Genomic DNA, 22,169 nt, shown 5'->3' with positions numbered 1-22,169 from the left:
GTGGTCATAATTCATGCTCAAGGGGTAATACTACAGATTTCCATCTTTCAATGAGAAACTAATTTTAATTGGATCAGATAAGTGTGTTGTAACTGTTTCCAAATAATGACATTAACAAATATTGCTAAGAATGTGATGTAGGGTGACTCGCCTAGCGGGTCTCGAACATACAGTTGAAGTCGGAAGTTTACATACACTTAGGTTGGAGTCATTAAAACTTGTTTTTCAACCACTCCACAAATTTCTTGTTAACAAACTATAGTTTTTGAAAGTCGGTTAGGACATCTAATTTGTGCATGACACAAGTAATTTTTCCAACAATTGTTTACAGACAGATTATTTCACTCATAATTCACTGTATCACAAGTCCAGTGGGTCTGAAGTTTACATACACTAAGTTGACTGTGCCTTTAAAAAGCTTGGAAAATTCCAGAAAATCATGTCATGGCTTTAGAAGCTTCTTGATAGGCTAATTGACATAATATGAGTCAATTGGAGGTGTACCTGTGAATGTATTTCAAGGCATACCTTCAAACCGGGGCCTCTTTGCTTGACATCTTGGGAAAATCAAAATAAATCAGCCAAGACCTCAGAAAATAAATTGTAGACCAACACAAGTCTGGTTCATCCTTGTGAGCAATTTCCAAATGCCTGAAGGTACCACGTTCATCTGTACAAACAATAGTAAGCAAGTATAAACACCATGGGACCGCACAGCCGTCTTACCACTCAGGAAGGAAATGCGTTCTGTCTGCTAGAGATGAACGTAGTTAGGTGCGAAAAGTGCAAATACAATCCCAGAATAACAGCAAAGGACCTTGTGAAGATGCTAGAAGAAACAGGTACAAAAGTATCTCTATCCGCAGTAAAACAAGTCCTACATCGACATAACCTGAAAGGCCTCTCAGCAAGGAAGAAGCCACTGCTCCAAAACCGCCTTTAAAAAGTCAGACTATTGTTTGCAACTGCACATGGAGAAATGTCCTCTGGTCTGATGAAACAGAAATGGAACTGTTTGGCCATAATGACCATCGTTATGTTTGGAGGAAAAGGGGAGGCTTGCAAGCCGAAGAACACCATCACTACCGTGAAGCACGGGGGTAGCAGCATCATGTTGTGGGGGTGCTTTGCTGCAGGAGGGACTGGTGCACTTCACAAAATAGATGGCATCATGAGGCAGGAAAATTATGTGGATATATTGAAGCAACATCGCAAGACATCACTCAGGAAGGTAAAGCTTGGTTGCAAATGGGTCTTCCAGTGGACAATGACCCCAAGCATACTTCCAAAGTTGTGGCAAAATGGCTTAAGGTCAACAAAGTCAAGGTAACAAAGCCCTGATCTCGAACCGATAGAAAATATGTGGGCTGAACTGAAAAAATTTGTGCGAGCAAGGAGACCTACAAACCTGACTCAGATACAGCAGCTCTGTCAGGAGGAATGGGCCAAAATTCACCCAACTTATTGTGGGGAGCTTGTGGAAAGGTACCCAAAATGTTTGACCCAAGTTAAACAATTTAAAGACAATGCTACCAAATACGTGTATGTATGTAAACTTATAATACACTGGGAATGTGATGAAAGAAATAAAAGCTGAAATAAATCATTCTCTCTACTATTATTCTGACATTTCCCATTCTTAAAATAAAGTGGTGATCATTACTGACCTTAGATAGGGCAGTCTTACAAGGATTAAATGTCAGGAGTTTTGAAAACCTGAGTTTAAACTTCTTATGGCTGGGGTAGTATTGAGTAGCTTGGATGAATAAGGTGCCCAGAGGTGCACGGAGTAGACTGCCTGATCATCGGTCACAGTTGCAAATATATGTATATTATTAGTATATTTGGATAGAAAACACTCTGAAGTTTCTAAAACTGTTTTGAATGATGTCTGGGAGTATAACAGAACTCATATGGCAGGCAAAAACCTGAGAAAAAAATCCAACCAGGAAGTGGGATATCTGAGGTTAGTCGATTTTCAACTCAGCCCCTATTGAAGATACAGTGGGATATTGGTCATGTTGCACTTACTAAGGCTTCCACTAGATGTCAACCGTCTTTAGAAATGTGTCTGTGGCTTCTGCTGTGAAGGGGGACTGAATGAGGGGGGAATGAGTCAGAGGTCTGCCAGCAGCCACGAGCTGGTCTAATGCATTCAAATGAGAGGTAGCTCCCATTCCATTGCTTTTCTGAAGACAAAGGAATTCTCCGGTTGGAATATTATTGAAGATTTATGTTTAAAACATCCTAAAGATTGATTCTATACATCGTTTGACATGTTTCTATGGACTATAATGGAACTTTTTGACATTTTGTCTGCAACTAGTGAACGCGCTTCGTGAGTTTTGATTTGTTCACCAAATGCGCTAACAAAAGTAGCTATTTGGACATAAATGATGGACATTATCAAACAAATCAAACATTTATTGTGGAACTGGGATTCCTGGGAGTGCATTCTGATGAAGATCTTCAAAGGTAAGTGCATATTTATAATGTTATTTCTGACTTCTGTTGACTGCACAGTATGGCGGATATCTTTTTGGCTTGTTGGGTCTCTGAGCGCCGTACTCAGATTATTGCATGATTTGCTTTTTCCGTAAAGCTTTTTTGAAATCTGACACAGCGGTTGCATTAAGGAGAAGTTATCTATATCTATAACACTTGTATTTTCATCAACATTTATAATGAGTATTTATGTAAATTGATGTGACTCTCTGCAAAATCACCAGATGTTTTTGGAACTACTGAACATAACGCGCCAATGTATACTGAGATTTTTTAATATGAACTTTATCGAACAAAACGTACATGTATTGTGTAACATAAAGTCCTATGAGTGTCATCTGATGAAGATCATCAAAGGTTAGTGATTAATTCTCTCTATTTCTGATTTTTGAGACTCCACTCTTTGGCTGGAAAAATGTTTTTCTGTGACTTGGCTCTGACCTAACATAATATTTTGTGGTGCTTTCGCTGTAAAGCCTATTTGAAATCGGACACTGTGGTGGGATTAAGAACAAGATTACCTTTAAAATGGTATAAAATACTTGTATGTTTGAGGAATTGTAATTATGAGATTTCTGTTGTTTTGAATTTGGCGCCCTGCACTTTTACTGGCTGTTGTCATATCGATCTCAGTCCTAAGAAGTTAACTACCGGGGACTTAATGACATCATGGTGAAGAACCGCTACCCTCTACCACTCATTGACTCAGCCTTCAGGCAGCTCCAGGAGGCCACCGTTTTCTCCAAGTTGGACCTGCGGAACTTCTACCATCTGTGCGGATACGGGAAGGGGACGAGTGGAAGACACGGCCAGGGGCCACTATGAATACCTGGCCATGCCATTTGGACTTACCAACGCCCCTGCTGTGTTCCAAGCCCTGGTTAATGATGTTCTCCGCGACATGTTGAACCGGTTCATTTTCGTCTACCTTGATGACATTCTTGTTTTCTCCCACTCAGCCAAAGAACATGTGCTCCATGTCCGACATGTCCTCCAGCGCCTCCTGGAGAACCAGCTTTTTGTGAAAGTGGAGAAATGCGAATTCCACCACTCAACCCTTTCTGGGTTGCAACATCGCTGCAGGGAATGTACAGACGGATCCTGGGAAGGTGAGAGCGGTAGTGGATTGGCCCCAGCGTACATCCAGAGTGCTCTGTCATGTCGCTATAGATCCGCGGTTACACCCTCGGACCCCGAGACCATCCTTCCCACCTCATGTCTGGTGACGGCACTCAGCTGTGGAAAATGGAAGAAGGTCTGTGAGGCGCAGCGTTCCCATCCTGCAGGGGTGGGCCCACTCCAGGTGGGCTCTCCCCAAGCATCTCGTTGCCAAAGAGACGACCCAGCTCATGGTGCAGCACGTCTTCTGGATCATTGGACACTTGGTGGACATGGTCTCTGACCGGGGCCCTCAGTTCTCGTCCCGTTTCTGAAAGGCGTTCTGCACTCTTATTGGGTCATTGGCCAGCCTGTCCTCTGGGTGCCACCCACAGTCCAACAGCAAATGAATATCTGGAGACGACTCTTCGCTGCCTTGTCTCCGCCAAACCCACCACCTGGAGGCAGTACCTCGTGTAGATGGAATACGCCCACAATACCCTCCCAAGCCTTACCACTGGGCTCCTGTCTTTCAAGTGTTCCCTGGAATATCATGCCCCGCTCTTCCCTGCGCAAGAGGAAGAGGTTGGCATACCCTTGGCCCAGATGTTTGTCTGCCGCTGTCGCCGTACCTGGAAGAGAGCCCGGTCGACTCTTCTCAAGACCACCTCCAGGTATCGACGACAAGCGGAACGTCACTGGACCCCGGCTCCCCAGTATCTTCTCCGGCATAGGGTATGGCTCTCCACTCGTGACTTGTCCCTCCGGGTGGATTCCCATAAACTTCCCCCCACTTTATTGGCCTTTTCCCAATCTCTAAGATCCTTAGCCCCTCTGCTGTTTGTCTTCTGTTGCACTGTAGCCTTCGTATTCATCCCACTTTTCGTGTGTCTAGGATTAAACGTATGTCTCACAGCCCTTTGTCTCCTGTTTCCAGCAGCAGGTCTTGCTCTCCATTGTAATTAGAGGGCTGATATAAGTACTATGCATGCCAGTCTCTCTTGGTTAGGAGTTGAGGAGAGACTGACTGCATCCCTTCTTATTTTTATAGGCAACATTGTGTTAAAAAATTCAAAATTGTTTGCTTAGTCAACTTACACACAGCTCTGACACACACACTTACCCCACCAGACATACCCACAGGGGTCTTTTCACAGTCCCCAAATCGTAAAGCATACAGTATTATATAGAGACATTATTGCATGGAACTCCGTTCCATCTCATATTTCTCAAGTGAACAGCAAACCTGGTTTTAAAAAAAACAGGTAAAGCAACACCTCACGGCACAACACTTCTCCCCCTATTTGACCTTGATAGTTTGTGTGTATGCATTGATATGTAGGCTACATATACATTTATGTAGTTCTGTCCTTGAGCTGTTGTCTATTAATGTTTGTATTATGTCATGTTTCATGTTTTGAGTGGACCCCAGGAAGAGTAGCTGCTGCTTTGGCAACAGGTAATGAGATCCTAATAAAATGCTGAAAATACATGTGTTGTGAGATGTTCACACTTATGTCACTGGTCATCATATTAGTCAAAGAGCCCTGGTTTGAAGGGCAGATTGGAGGTTCTGTCCTCTCTAGTACCACCAAAGATTTCTTCAAGGACCCCTTCTCCTTCCTCCTGAGCTGCAGGGAAAACCTCAAACCTGGGGGATTGAACACGAATGGTGAAATTGTTGGCCTTGTAGATGGAAATGCCTCTATAGCAGCCGTCTCATTGAAATGGCAGCAGCAAAGTGATGTTCGCACACACACACTCTCTCATTTGTCATTATCGCTTGCCCGCTATATTCTCTTCTCTCTCTCTCTCTCTCTCGCTCAATATTTTTCCTTTCCTCCGAATTTCTTCTTCACATTACTCCGTTCATTTTGTCCTCTTCTTCTCCTTCCTGTGTTCCCTCCTCTGCACTGAAGATCAGCTCCACTGTCTTTAGATACCAGCTGTAAAAATAACACATTGATCTATGGAAGACAGAGCTCCACACTACCACTCTATATTACATTGTTGAGCACCAAGACCTACACCCTCACTTACTCCCCCTTCTATAGCACTCACTCATCCCGTTGAACAGACCCTATACTTTCCTTGAGAAGCAGATGTTACATAGAAATCAAGTATTTACGTGAAAAAGTCAAGGGATGCATTTGCTCTATTGTTGACATCTTTGTCAGGGCTCGCCCCAGTCTTTAAAAGTATGCACAAATTGCAGTGTGGCTTTAAAGCACAAACAGGTATTAATCCTTGCAGTCTGTCCAACATCTATAATTCACTGGTGATGTATAATTCCCTGTCTCATTTCTAAAATCAAAGGGAATAAGATTTTAAAAACTGTGGATGAGCAGAGAATGTTTCAGAAACTGACTTTGTAGTGCAGAGAATGTCAATCAGAAATATGTTGTGTTTTCATACTGATTTATTTAGTCCTAAAGTACACATGTCGCACCACTCATTATAGCAACAGGATACGACCCTGTATACCCTCATCACGCTAACTGTATATACTGTAGATATATTATATAGATATGCACTTTTACAACTCTTGTGTAGCAATGTTGGTAAGAGTGTGGTGCAAGGTTGAGGGTTCAATTAGCCTGCCACAGGAATCACATACTTTTACACATGTATAGTATCTTTGAATGAAAGCAACTAAGAGGCATATTATTAATAGGCTACAGTCTGATCTTTAAGAGTGTGCATTTTTCTCAGTGGCCAAATGAAAACAAATACCATATTTCAAGTACAACTGAAGTCAATAAACATGCTGTATGACTTAGCAGTGAAAGCTCATCCTACAGATAAAACAGATGGAAATTTCAGAAAATCAAATCAGTGTTTCAAGTGATTCATGCAGCACTCTTTGTAATACATGTACACTCATCCTACACTGGATGATGTCAAGGAGATGATTGCTTTTCTAGTATTGTTTTCATCTGCTCTTCTCCTCTCTTCTCTCCGACCTCCCTCGTTCCCTCGCTCAAGGATTCTTCTGTGTTTAATGACCCATTAACTCTCCGTCTATATCTCCCCTGACTCCTTATCCGTTCCCTCTGTTCCTGCCATCTCACTCCTCTGTTTTCAAAGGACAACGCTACACAACAAAAACAGTGGCACTTGCACTTTGGGGAGGGAAGAGAAACGGTGTATCTATAGAATTTAGTTGGGGAATATGCTGAGAAGAACTTTGGATTCCATTGAACATTATGCTATTGTCCATTCCACATTATACATACAGTATGTACACAAACCATACATTGATGTACCAGAATCAGACCACACTTGTTTGATTATCAGTTGATTAGGCAAAGTCTAGAAATGAGAGACGAAATGGACTGTAGTTGAAACTGCTGCCAATAACTTGGCATTCTGCACTGTGCGTTCCTCATTGCCCTTTTTTTGTTACTTTTTCCAACAGAGCCCTGTCCGTAACCTTGAAAAAGCCTATACAGTATATAATGTCAACACAAGCCAACAGGCCTAATCCGATGAAATTCAATTCTCACCCATCGCCATGTTTGACGAGAAAACGCAAGCAGACACCATCAACGGGTGCTTAATGAATCTCCTATTCCATCATCAACCACAAGTCATGCACTGACATCCTACCTAGTCCTTGGTTATCATGAAAACCCATGGGCAGTGACTGATCTGGACTTTGAGAGAGAGAAGCTGAGCAGCCTCCATCATTAAATGGGAATCATTTTTTACATTCTTATCCAGAGCAACTTACAGGACCAATTAGGATTATTAAGTAACTTGCTCGAGGGCACAGTGAAAGATTGTAGACCTAGTCGGCTTGGGGATATGAACCAGCAACCTTTCAGTTACTGGCCCAACGCTCTTTAACCGCCCCATTAATTGGGCATCAGCCAGGGTTATTTATGAGAGTAAACACATGCACAAATGCACGCATGCACACACAAGAGTTATTAATGAATGTAAACACAGCCTTCTTCCCCTTAATGATGACTTGAAGAGTGCCCTTAAATAGAAACAACTAATTAGTATTAATCATCTTTTTTTCTTATTTTCCGCTACCACTTTCTCCGTTCAGTCTCTCTTTAGCCGACAGCGGCAACATCTGGTAGCTGGCAATCCAAGCCCACCTCACGTTATTGATGGGCACACACCGTATTGTGTCATTGTTTAATTAATGATGCTGCAGTAGTGCAATACACACACACTTCACAAATACACACAGCAACCCCAACAGCCACAGTTTGTAAAGAGAGTGGAGCAGGAGGCTTGTGTATCTCCCTAGTAATTACAACTTTTTAACGTTGCCTGTCAATAGTCTGAATTCTTTCTACTGTCAAGATAAAGAAAATAATTCCACCCAACCTTGAGATCTCCCACTTACATCAGACATAGTAATAACGTTGAGTCACATTTACATGATAGAGTTCTCTCTGGGGGTGTATTTCAAGTTAGGATTCATTCGGATTTGGACAATTCTGTAGTTGTTAAGAGATATGTTTGAAAAGCACTGGTGAATGAAAGATGACCTTGCTCTGCTCCATCACAAAATTACAACTTCACACAGGTGCACAGACACACACGTATCTTCACGTAATTACAACTACTCCACCAACGCTGGCTAATGGTGTTAATAAGGAATAACAAAAATTCAGGAGAAAGGACCAGACTTGGCTGTAACACTTAACTAGTTGCCTTGAACACAGCTCCCTAGCAACTCAACAAGCACCAGCTGCTAACCATTGCCAATCAGCCTCAATGACTGTTTGCAACACTTAAATATTTGCAAGCTCCAGCTGCTACTAACTGATCATTTTTAGATTTTTGTATTTTTACCTTTATTTAACTAGGCAAGTCAGTTTAGAACAAATTCTTATTTTCAATGACGGCCTAGGGACAGGGGCAGGTTGACAAATTTTTACCTTGTCAGCTCAGGGATTCAATCTTGCAACCTCTCGGTTACTAGTCCAACACTCTAACCACTAGGCTACCTGCCGCCCCAAATCAGCCGCCACTCCTGTTCTCACTCCCCTTAATTACCTCTACCACCCTAGTTAATCCTGACCAAAAAGTAATTCCTCCTTTCTGTTTTGTGCCACATCCTTCCTCCTCCCTTTCTTTCTGCTTTTACTTCTGTTTCTTCTGGGCAGAGGGAGGAATTTCCTTCAGCACCTTAACTACCACGGCCTGAAGGCGAAGCCTAACTGACACTCCAAGCCAAACCCTACAGAGTCAAACCCTCTGTGTTCTACATCTGCAGCCCTTGGCTTCATCCAATCCGTTCTCATTTCCCTACGGAATCCTCACGCTCACGTCCATTCTATATCCTCAATAAATATTCTCAACCCATTTCATGTCTGGTCCTTAAACTCATGAATAACACTGTAAATGATGCTTAAAGCCTTAAAGTAGAGGTGAGCCTCCTTTCAGTGAACGTAATAGAGTTTAAAGGTGAATAAGGCTGTGGATGGATTATATAGCGGCTACTACTAACCTCACATCCTTACACTACGCACACAAGTGATTAATGTTATACAAGAGTTAGATGTAATCAAATCACCTCCATTACGGGGAAAGGATCTCTACAAAGATCCTGTTTAGAGAAGAGAATCAATTGGTAGGTAAACACACAAACATGGCCGCCGTCATTAAGAGCATTAGTGGTGCTGAATTTTAATCTTCTCCATTTAAAAATCTATCATGAAATCAATACAAGTGTCAAAGGTCAGGGGAAATAGTTTGCCTGGAGTTAAAATGGTTTCATTCATTACAGGAATATGTATAGAATAATAATGTGTAAACTGCTGTCACGGACCAAGTCAATTGGAGTTTAGTAGGGAGAAATGCTGTCCGTTTACAATCATCAATAAAAATCCACACTATGATTGAATGCAGGTTCAGGCAACACAATATAATTATGCCAAGGAAAAGGATGACCAGATTTTATCATAGATACTGAGTAAGGTAATGTTACTAGCTGATTGAGGGGGAAGTATATTTTACGAAACCATGAAAACTTGTTTTGATTGAATGCTGCATATGAGAACTTTTCCATTTGTGCCAGAACACTGCTTCAGAGAAACAGGTTTATTTGTCATATGTAATAAATAGAATGGATTTCTTACTTTTAAAATAAAAACAACAAAAAAGCTGTTTACCTCATTTAGGAGAAATTGGATTTACTGTTGTTAAAATATTATATAACTACAATAAAATGTTTAATTTTTATTTAAAAAATGATTGTTTCAGAAGATACGTAAAAAATAAGGAACCTTAGCCTCACATTTGCCAAATAGAGACAAAGACATGTTAGCCTTGAACATGATTCACACTAAGGAAACTATGAATCCAGTCTTCCAGATGCTTAGCTTTAGTCAGGTATGTACTGATGCTTACTGTATAGATAGTGCTACGGTGTATTCTGCTCTTCTGCTCTGCATGAGGGAGACAGTTACTGTCGGACATGTCATGTTATGCTTTTGAGCTTTTTTCTATGTTTTGTGATCTGTTCAATTATTTGAAAGATTTTGTTACATCGTTAAAGGTAATTGGATTTTGAAAGGCAGGGACACTCCTTGGTGTTGTTATATTGCCAGCAAGAGATAGACAGAGAGTAGGTTACACATGAATGACACAGTCACAGTCTCACTGTGTTTTATCCCATATCATACTGCAGGCATGGTGTTAAATTGGCAGTGTCAAAAGTGATTGGCTCCCTTAGATTTGATTGAACAACATGCAGTGTTTGGACTGTGGCGTTGGTGTTAACTGTAGTTAAACGCTATGTGTAATTTTGTACTCTAATTAGTGTAAGAAACATCATAACACCTCCCACCAATTTGATTTGATGCTTTCAATATTTCCTTTCTCATCAACGCCATTCCAGAAGGCAGCACTAGCACTTTGCAGCAAGGTGAGTTTCAAACAAACACGTCACTTAATTTAGTGCTCTTACTATTAAAATGCACTTTCTATTTGATTGTCAGATGCATTGGAGTACCTTTTTGGAATTTTTATTGTATTTGAAAATCGCTAGCTAGCCTAGCTACTACAGATAGCTAGCTTGCAATATTTTGGGGGTAGCTTTCAAGACCAGTGATGTCTGTTAGGGAAATTAATAGCTAATCAAGCTAGCGAGCTAATGCTTCTTAAACTTAATTTGTCATTTAATTTGAGTTGTTTTGGTGAATTTTGCCAGCTACCGGCTTTCTTTAGCCATTGCCACCACATGCAGCGCACTTCATCTAGCGCAGCTTGCTGCTGACGACTACCCATGGGTTTCTATGCTTTGTTGGCCAAGTTAGCTAACTAGCCAACAATACCTCATACTAATGCCATTGTTTGTTCTTTAAATTCTAGCTCTTTTAATGTGGCAGACTAATCTGATCAAGGTGTGTCATTATAGACAACTAGCATAATAGCATTGGCTAATTAATTTTACCCTCCTCTTGTCTTCCGGTCGAATTGGACCGATTCACAAGATTTCTCTCTGAAAATGTAGTTCATTTAATCTGATTGTCATAAGGTTCCATGACTTTGTCCACACAGGGCATCTGAACACACAAAATACATGTTGATGATGTTCATTGCATTTTGGGTGTTTTATTTAACTTTTGTACACCTGTGGTGTTCCCGTTCAAAAATGACCGGTCATTAGAAATTAATAGGTGAAACGACAATTTGTGTATAAAATTGAGTTCAGGCACATCCCCATTCATCAGATGGACACACTTCCTTTCTCAGACCCCCACATTGCATGTGTGTTTGAGCGCACACACACCTCACTCCCCTTCTTTGGCTTCCAAAATATAATCTTTCCCCCATGGGAACCACAACTATTGGCATTCTCACAAACAATTTGGCAACATTGTTTCAATAATATAAACTTTTCTCACAGCTCTGGTATATACATCTGTGATAAATCGCCCAATATGTTTCATCTGAGAATTTGTTATAGTCTAAATAATCAACGCATTATGCTTTTTTACTCAAAAACTAGTTGTATGAGCTCAGGTCAATGAGGCCTACAGGCCATAAATACCAAATAGAAGTTCAAAACGTGTAATGTTCACAAGAACTTAAGTTGCTAAAAAGATCTAACACAATATTAGGTGATAATATATGGATTATTATGGATTTATAATCAGCTGTAGGGGGGGGGGGGGTCATTTTGGACCGGGAACACAGAATTAATTAACATGAAATGAACACAATAGGAGGGTTAATCAATTGGATGGAAACACAGCTATGTCCCAATAGATTGGAGTTTTCTTTCTAACACGCTAGTTGGAGACTGTTCGTCTCCCCTTTGCCTGACCAACCCTCATAGTCGAACTACTGTATTGCTCTGGGTTGGCAGCTCTCCACTGCTTTCGTTGACAACACCGATGGGTGAGGGGAAATGCAAGGACATGTGCGTTGTTGCGGTAGTTCAGTGCGTGTTGCTGCGTGGATGGAAACAGACATTGGCAGATCTGTTCTGCCTTCCTTCATAGAAAGTTGTGTTAGACTTAAAGATTTGATGCCTAGCTATGTTAATTAATCCAATCAAATCAAATCAAATTTATTTATATAGCCCTTCGTACATCAGCTGATATCTCAAAGTGCTGTACAGAAACCCAGCCTAAAACCCCAAACAGCAAGCAATGCAGGTGTAGAAGCACGGTGGCTAGGAAAAACTCCCTAGAAAGGCCAAAACCTAGGAAGAAACCTAGAGAGGAACCAGGCTATGTGGGGTGGCCAGTCCTCTTCTGGCTGTGCCGGGTGGAGATTATAACAGAACATGGCCAAGATGTTCAAATGTTCATAAATGACCAGCATGGTCGAATAATAATAAGGCAGAACAGTTGAAACTGGAGCAGCAGCACAGTCAGGTGGAAGTTGAAACTGGAACAGCAGCATGGCCAGGTGGACTGGGGACAGCAAGGAGTCATCATGTCAGGTAGTCCTGGTGCATGGTCCTAGGGCTCAGGTCAGTTGAAACTGTAACAGCAGCATGGCCAGAAAGAGAGAAGGAGAGAATTAGAGAACGCACACTTAGATTCACACAGGACACCGAATAGGACAGGAGAAGTACTCCAGATATAACAAACTGACCCCAGCCCCCCAACACATAAACTACTGCAGCATAAATACTGGAGGCTGAGACAGGAGGGGTCAGGAGACACTGTGGCCCCATCCGAGGAATTAATCTGTTCTTAATCCGTCCACTTTCTATAGCCATAGGTCTACAGCAGGGTACTAATGATGTGGTAGTAGCCTGACATGAATGGTAGACCTAGGCTATCTCCCAGAAGGAAGTTTGATGGATTCTGCCAGGGATGGAGTTTTGAAACAAGGTCACAAACAGTGCCTTCAGAAAGTATTCAAAATCCTTGACTTTTTCTCAATTTTGTTACGTTACAGCCTTATTCTAAAACATATTTTTATTTTGTTACCCCTTTTTCTCCCCAAGTTCATGGTATCCAATTGGCAGTTACAGTCTTGTCCCATCGCTGAAACTCTCGTATGGACTCGAGAGAGGCGAAGGTCTCCCATTACACAGACAACACTGGACAGTTTGTACGCCGCCCCATGGGTCTCCCAGTTGCAGTCGCCTGCGACAGAACCTGGACATGAACCAGGATCTCTAGCGGCACAGCTAGCACTGCGATGCAGTGCCTTAGACCACTGTGCCACTCGGGATGGATTACATTTAAAAAAAATCCTAAGCAACCTACACACAGTACCCCATAATGACAAAGCAAAAACAGGTTTAATAAATTTTAGCAAATGTGTAAAATTTTTAACAGAAATACCTTATTTACAAAGTATTCAGACCCTTTGCTATGAGACTCGAAATTGAATTGCATCCTGTTTCCATTGATCATCCTTGAGATGTTTCTACAAATTGATTGGAGTCCACCTGTGGTAACTTAAATAGATTGGACATGATTTGGAAAGGCACACATATGTCCATACAAGGTCCAACAGTTGACAGTGCATGTCAGAGCAAAAAAACTAATCATGAGGTCAAAGGAATTGTCCATTGAGCACTGAAACAGGTTTTTGCCGAGGCACAGATCTGGAGAAAGGTACCAAAACACCTCTGCAGCATTGAGGGTCCCCAAGAACACAGTGGCCTTCATCATTCTTAAATGGAAGAAGTTTGGAACCACGAAGACTCTTCCTAGAGCTGGCCGCCCGGCCAAACTGAGCAATCGGGGGAGAAGGGCCTTGGTCAGGGAGGTGACCAAGAACCCAATGGTCACTCTGACAGAGCTCTAGAGTTCCTCTGTGGAGCTAGGAGAACTGCTAGAACAGGGTTGGGCAATTCCTGTCCTCAAGGCCCTGATTGGTGTCACAGTTTTGCCCCAATCCCAGTTAATACACCTGACTCCAATAATCACCTAATCAATCTTCAGTTTAGAATGCACCATCTCTATTGTGAAGCATGGTGGTGGCAGCATCATGCTGTGGGAATGTTTTTCAGTGGCAGGGACTGGGAGACTAGTCAGGATTGAGGGACAGGTTAACAGAGAAAATGACAGAGATCCTTGATGAAAACCTGCTCCAGAGCGCTCAGGACCTCAGACTGGGGCGAAGGTTCATCTTCCGACAGGACAATGACCCTAAGCACACAGCCAAGACAATGCAGGAGTGGCTTCAGGACAAGTCTCTGAATGTCCTTGAGTGGCCCAACCAGAGTGTGGATTTGAACCCAATCAAACATCTCTGGAGAGACCTGAAAATAGCTGTGCAGCAACGCTCCCCATCCTACCTGACAGAGCTTGAGAGGATCTGCAGAGAAGAATGGGAGAAACTCCCCAAATATAGGTGTGCCAAGCTTGTAGAGTCATACCAAAGAATACTTGAGGCTGTAATTTCTGACAAAGGTGCTTCAACAACGTACTGAAATAAGGATCTGATTACTTATGTAAATGTGATATTACAGTTTTCTTTCTCAAAAACGGTTTTTGCTTTGTCATTATGGGGTATTATGTGTAGATTGATGAGGGAAAACAATAAGGCTGTCACCTAACAACATGTGGTCAAATTCAATGGGTCTGAATACTTCCTGAAGGCACTGTATATGCACCCTGATTGCTGTTTATTTGAAATGGGTTGTTATTGGAGTTACTTTCTTGTCAATTGTATTAGTTTACAGTACTGAACTAATTTGTCTGTTTCAGTAAAGTTGGTGGGAGGCCAATTTGTGAATCACAAGGTAGGTCACAAATCAGTATTTGAATATTGTTGTAGAGTTCTGTACAGTTATGGTTATGGATTATATGTTCATGGTACCATATCTTCAAAATCTTATCAACAGAACTTAATGTTTCTTTCTCTCTCCCCAGATCCAACAAGCTGATCAAAGTGAGTTGAAGGGTGAACAAAAATACGTCAAACTCACTGACCCTGAGGCTGAGTGACTTCTTGAAGGAAGGTCATCTTTTAAATTGGCCATTAAAATTGAATTGTATGTAGTTGCAAAATATTCATTTCTCACTTAAAGGGGATTTCTGCAAATGTTTTTGTCTATATAGTTTCATATCATTATGTGAATCACAGCCATCCTAATGTTGATGTTAAAAGACAACTTCACCCATTTGAATTTTGGGTGGCCTTATTTTTCACTATATTATTTCCACTGTGCCATTAATCCATTTTGGGAAGATGCAACCTAAATATGCAAATAGTTAGTGGGACATATGTTCAAGTCGAGTCACAATGCTTCATGTTTTATTACTCTGACCTTTCAGCACACTGGCTTGTGATTGGCTTGTGATTGCCTTGTGATTGTACTAACATTCATTTCTAATTACTGTGACTATGCCTAAGTGACACACTCTAGGCTCCACTTGCTTCGTCAGCTGGAACCTAAAAGGAAGAGTGTATGCTCATCTTAAGTCTATGTCCGGACATGGTTTTTCTCCCATCCTGTGATCTTGATAAACTAAAGAGAGGAAGGGTCGACCAAATATTTCACTCCAAAGTTGGTGCTCAGGCCAGAGGGGCAGCCATCCTGATCAGAAAAGGCACCATGTTTGTCTCCTCCAAAGTAACTTCAGGTACTAATGGCAGATATGTTATAGTCATGGGGAAATTATTTAGCGTACAGGTTGTTCTGGCTAACCTCTATGGTCCTAATTGGCACGATGCTAAATTTTCCCTGACCTCATTGCAACACTTTCTGAGCTTAACTCTCATCATTTGATACTAGGCAGAGATTTCAATTGTGTATTACATCCAAGTCTAGACAGATCCAGACCGAAGCCCAACAATGTAATTACAAAATCAGGTGCAGTAATCAACTCACTTCTAAAATCCTATAATTTGTCTAATCCATGGAGGAGGAGCAATCCCACTGCTAAACAGTGCTCCTTTTTTCCTCCAGTCCACCACTCATATGATAGGATTGACTTTTTCCTGCTGGACAATAGAATTCTTCATTTTGTAACTAATAGCCAATATCACAGGATCATTATCTCAGACCATTGTGCTGTCCAGCTAGATATCCGCTTTCCGGAAAAAAACTGTGTAACAATGCGTTACAGTCAGTCCCGATCTGCTCCTCAGTCCAGTGGGTTTCTGGGTGAGGACTACTAGGCCATGGTCGGCGGCGAGGGTGGACTATCCAGGGACGCGAGGAGAGGGGACTAAGACATTAATTGAGTGGGGTCCACGTCCCGCGCCGGAGCCGCCACCATGGACAGACGCCCACCCGGACCCTCCCTATTTGTTTTGAGGTGCGTTCGGGAGTCCGCACCTTGGGGGGGGGGGGGGTTCTGTCACGCCCTGGTCTAAGTATTTTGTGTTTTTCTTCATGTATTGGGTCAGGCCAGGGTGTGGCATGGAGTTTTTGTATTGTGGTGTGTTTTGTCTTGGGGTTTTGGTGTGTATGTTAGTGGGATTGTAGCTTAGTGGGGTGTTCTAGGAAAGTCTATGGCTGTCTGAAGTGGTTCTCAATCAGAGGCAGGTGTTTATCATTGTCTCTGATTGGGAACCATATTTAGGCAGCCATATTCGCTGCATTTTGGTCCGACTCTCCTTCACCATATGAAAACCATTACAACTACCTAGGTTTTTGTACTTATTCCAAATTATTCCCATTTTTCTGCCAAAGTTGATGATCAAACAACTGGACAGCTACAATTCCTTTATGCAGTGGGTTAAGGAGGTCATCTCAGCCTCTGGAGAAGGTTAGGTACAATGTGCATGGGTCCCAACAAAAGTTTCACTTAAGCCGGTCCCCATTGATACAATACGTGGAGAGCCTGTCATTTACTTAGTGCAACTTGCATATTTTGGTAAGCAGTCATGTCTGTTCTAGTGGCCATATATTGTGCTGATAAGATTCAACTATAATTATTATATCAATTTAATTTAATTTTAATTTAACTTTTTCCATTGTGTTTATTTCTATTACTGTATATATTTCTGTCCTATTTAAATGAATGTACTTTTCTATGATCCTTGTATGATGGGAGGATGGATGGGGGAATGAGGGTTGTACTGTTTTTCTGTTCTTATATCTGAAAATCCTATAAAGAAAATACAAAAAAAAGAATAGTCATTTAACTATGGCTACACAGAGAGATGGATTTGTCCACCTGCAGTCAAATTGGATGATGAAAGCAATGCTTTGGCGCCTAAATACTGTCCAACCTTTGTCTTCACCACGAAATGCCCTTATTTGGTGATCTGGTTCAGAGTGATGATAAATACTGGCAAATGCTACCGTTACTACTACAGACCGTGAATATTGTGTTTTCTCCAGTATTATTAACCGAGGGTATGACTATCTGAAACACTTCATTGCTGAGCATCACAGGCATCCCTTCATAACACATTATCCTCGGTGTATAAGGAATAGTGGGCCAATTCTTTACACATGGTCTATTCGTTATGAAGGGAAAGACAACTTATTTAAAACACAGCTAGAGATGAAAAAATATCACCATTACACCAGCCAAAAGTCACCAACATTGCGTATAAATGGGAATCTTCAGCCAGGACAAAATAGCCATAGGTCCAGGGACGATGGTACTGCTCAAGGACATGAAAGAAAGTCCTGAGATTGCTACTAGATTGAATGTCTCAGTGCACACAAATGTTATCCTGGTGAAGCACCATGGTGCTGACTATCGCCTTGGCTTGATCGTACCTGTTGATGTAATCAACGACGTGCCATTGTTTTACAAAATCAAGGAAATTGTTGTGAAAGATTAGCAAGTTCTATTGGTTGGCTCACCCCTTGCGTTTTTGTTTTGATGACCATTCCCATGTGTTTAATAAAGTCTTATTGAAGCGAGGTGGGCTGTCTAAGGTATTTGATGTCAATGACGTTATGTAATACAAACCATTTGACTTACAAATGGCTTATGGATCAAATTCATTTTGGTAGGTGGTTCAGTATTGTCACCTATTGCAACTTTGAGTAGGTTGCTTTATCAATGTAAACATGGTGTCAAACTCGTCTTCGATTTTTTTTAAATTCATATCAGTGTCTTTGGTTACTGTTGAAATGTAACCATCTCCAGTGCTAGTTTAAAAAAAGAAATGAAAACATGGTATGTTCATAAAGTAACTGCCCAGTATTTAGGGATTTCTTGAGTATGAGTGAAATAGTTTCCCCTCCCAAAAAAATGCAAGTTAATTAAGGATGTTAAAAACAGCTTTTCTCTGATGGAATGTTGAGTGGGTACATACCAGTCATTACAAATATTAATGGAAGTGGACTGCTGATGGACTCAAGCGCATCCTCAAGGGTAGACCATCTATCATAGCAAACCATTTTTTTATGATTTTAGAAGGGAAATAAATCCAGTTTATCCTTTGGCCACATACCGGTATTGAACAAGTCAACCTCATTGTTTGGGTATGAATGAACAGAATATGAACTTTTTAAAAGTAAGATTTTCACTGGGCACTTACTTCAAGTGGTACATTCCAGAATCCATGTATCTTGACATTACAGAATGCCTTTGTTTTTAAAAGTATGTGCTAAAATTGTAATACAATCCTAGTTTGATATTTGAAGCACTAAATAAATATGTTTGGGACATGATGCAATTGTTCTGATTGGATTCATTGTTATTTTGTAACTCCAGAAAGCATTGTTTATACACAGGACAGAGTAACCAGAAATGTAAATGTAAACTTTTTATTAGTGTTAACGCTAGATGAACCCTAGTGTTGAACAAAAAGACACTGTGTTAATTCAGCCCAAGTGTTACATTTGAGTGACACTAGCAAGTGTAATGCAGTGTTAATTTCTTACACTACAGAGTGTGACATTAACAGAAATGTAACAGTATAATCAGAATACTTTTTACACTGTAGAGTGGGACCATTTTTCTTTCTGAGGTAGTGTTAAAATTAACTCTTGTAGTGCTGATTTAACACTGCAAAATGTACTGTGTATATGATTGGATACTGTATTCAAACAATTATTTATTATACTATTTTGTCTGATATAGATTAAGGAACTCAAGGCCATTGCAATGGTTTAACTAGAAAGCACAGAATTGAATAGAACTATGATATTGCATCTCTGTGGTCCAAAGCTTCAATCTCAAATCAAAATGAAATCACAAACCGTTGTTGTCAATGGGTGACGGTGATGCCCTTTTCATTCTAATCTGAAAGTCAACACTGTTCTCTCAACAGGTATATTAATGGAACTCATGACAATCTAAGTGTGTTTTCCTAGAATCAGAACACCAATCTAAAACCACAATTCTCTTGTTGTCAGTGGCTACCTACCGATGATAAATGAATCATCGGTATATCCCCCCTCAAGCTGATACCACGACGACCCTCAAGGAACTTCACTGGACTTTATGCAAACTGGAAACCATAAATCACGAGGCTGCATATACTGTAGATGGGGATTTTAACAAATCAAATTTGAGAACAGGGCTACCTAAATTCTATCAGCATATTGACTGTAGCACTCGCGCTGGTAAAACACTGGATCATTGCTACTCTAACTTCCGCGATGCATACAAGGCCCTCCCCCGCCCTCCTTTCTGCAAATCTGACCACAACACCATTTTGCTCCTCCCTTCCTATAGGCAGAAACTCAAACAGGATGTACCCATGCTAAAGACTATTCAACGCTGGTCTGACCAATCGGAATCCACGCTTCAAGATTGTTTTGATCACGCGGAGTGGGACATGTTCCAGGTAGCCTCAGTGAATAATATTGATGTATACGCTGATTTGGTGAGTGAGTTGATAAGGAAGTGTATTGGAGATGTTGTACCTACTGTGACTATTAAAACCTACCATAACCAGAAACTGTGGATAGACGGCAGCATTCGTGCAAAACTGAAAGCGCGAACCACCGCATTTAACCATGGAAAGGTGACTGGGAATATGGCCGAATACAAACAGTGTATTTATTCCCTCCGCAAGGCAATCAAACAAGCGAAATGTCGATATAGAGACAAAGTGGAGTCACAATCTAATTGTATTAGTCACATGCGCCGAATACAACAGAATACAACAGACCTTACAGTGAAATGCTTTACTTACGAGCCCCTAACCAACAGTGCAGTTTTAAAAAATACGGATAAGAATAAGAGATAAAAGTAACAAGTAATTAAAGAGCAGCAGTAAAAAATAAAATAACAATATATACAGGGGGGTGCCGGTACAGAGTCAATGTGTGGGGGCACCGGTTATTTGAGGTAGTATGTACATGTAGGTAGAATTAATTAAAGTGACTATGCATAGATGACAGAGAGTGGCAGTGGTGTGGAGAGGGGGGCAATGCTAATAGTCTGGGTAGCCATTTGACTAGATGTTCAGGAGTCTTAGGGCTTGGGGGTAGAAGCTGTTTAGAAGCCTCTTGAATCTACTTGGCGGTCCGGTACCGCTCTTCATGCGGTAGCAGAGAGAACAGTCTATGACTAGGGTGGCTGGAGTCTATTACAATTTCGGAGGAGGCTGAGCAGTTGCCATACCAGGAAGAGATGCAACCAATGCTCTCAATGTTGCAGCTGTAGAACCTTTGAGGATCTGAGGACCCATGCCAAATCTTTTCAGTCTCCTGAGGGGGAATAGGCTTTGCCATGCCCGCTTCACAACTGTCATGGTGTGAATTGTGTTGGTGAAGTGGACACCAAGGAACTTGAAGCTCTCAACCTGCTCCACTGTAGCCCCATCGATGAGAATGGGGGCGTGCTCGGTCCTCTTTTTCCTGTAGTCCACAATCATCTCCTTTGTCTTGATCACGTTGAGGGAGAGGTTGTTGTCCTGCCACCACACGGCCAGGTATCTGATCTCCTCCCTATAGGCTGTCTCGTTGTTGTCGGTGATCAGGCCTACCACTGTTGTGTCATCAGCAAATTTAATGATGGTGTTGGAACGGTGCCTGGCCGTGCAGTCTGGAGTGAGCAAGGAGTACAAGAGGGGGCTGAGCACGCACCCCTGAGGGGCCCCTGTGATGAGGATCAGCGTGGCGGGTGTGATGTTACCTACCCTCACCACCTGGGAGCGGCCCGTCTGGAAGTCCAGGATCCAGTTGCAGAGGGAGGTGTTTAGTCCCCGGGTCCTTAGCTTAGTGATAAGCTTTGAGGGCACTATGGTGTTTAACACTGAGCTGTAGTCAATAAATAGCATTCTCACATAGGCGGTATGCAAATTGGAGTGGGTCTAAGGTTTCTGGGATGATCGTGTTCATGTGAACCATGACCAGCCTTTTAAAGCACTTCATGGCTACAGACGTGAGTGCTACAGGTCGGTAGTCATTTAGGCAGGTTACCTTAGTGTTCTTGGGCACAGGCACTATGGTGGTCTGCTAGAAACATGTTGGTATTACAGACTCGGTCAGGGAGAGGTTGAAAATGTCAGTGAAGACATTTGCTAGTTGGTCAGCTTATGCTCGCAGTACACGTCCTGGTAATCTACCCTGCAAACTTGTGAATATTGACCCGTAGAAAGGACTTACTCACATCGGCTGCGGAGTGCATGATCACACAGTCGTCTGGTACAGCTGGTGCCCTCATGCATGTTTCAGTGTTATTTGCCTCAAAGTGAGCATAGAAGTGATTTAGCTCGTCCGGTAGGCTCGTGTCACTGGGCAGCTCTCAGCTGTGCATCCCTTGTAGTCTGTAATGGTTTGCAGGCCCTGTCACATCCGACGAGTGTCAGAGCCGGTGTAGTACGACTCTATCTTAGTCCTGTATTGACGATTTGCCTGTTTGATGGTTTGTCCGAGAACATAGTGGGATTTCGTATAAGCTTCTGGGTTAGAGTTCCACTCCTTGAAAGCGGCAGCTCTACCCTTTAGCTTAGTGCAGATGCTGCATGTAATCCTGGCTTCTGGTTGGGGTATGTACGTACTGTCACTGTGGGGACGACATCATCAATGCACTTATTGATGAAGCCAATGACAGATGTGGTGTACACCTCAATGCCATTGGAGGAATCCCAGAACATATTCCAGTCTGTGCTAGTAAAACAGTCCTGTAGCTTAGCATCTGCTTCATCTGACCACTTTTTTATTTATCTAGTCACTGGTGCTTCCTGCTTTAATTTTTGCTTGTAAGCAAGAATCAGGAGGATGGAATTATGGTCAGATTTGCCAAATGGAGGGC

Source organism: Oncorhynchus nerka, linkage group LG4 (genome assembly GCF_034236695.1).
Source record: "Oncorhynchus nerka isolate Pitt River linkage group LG4, Oner_Uvic_2.0, whole genome shotgun sequence".
In the NCBI taxonomy this organism is placed as follows: domain Eukaryota; kingdom Metazoa; phylum Chordata; class Actinopteri; order Salmoniformes; family Salmonidae; genus Oncorhynchus; species Oncorhynchus nerka.
Note: the sequence above shows the minus strand (reverse complement) of the source record.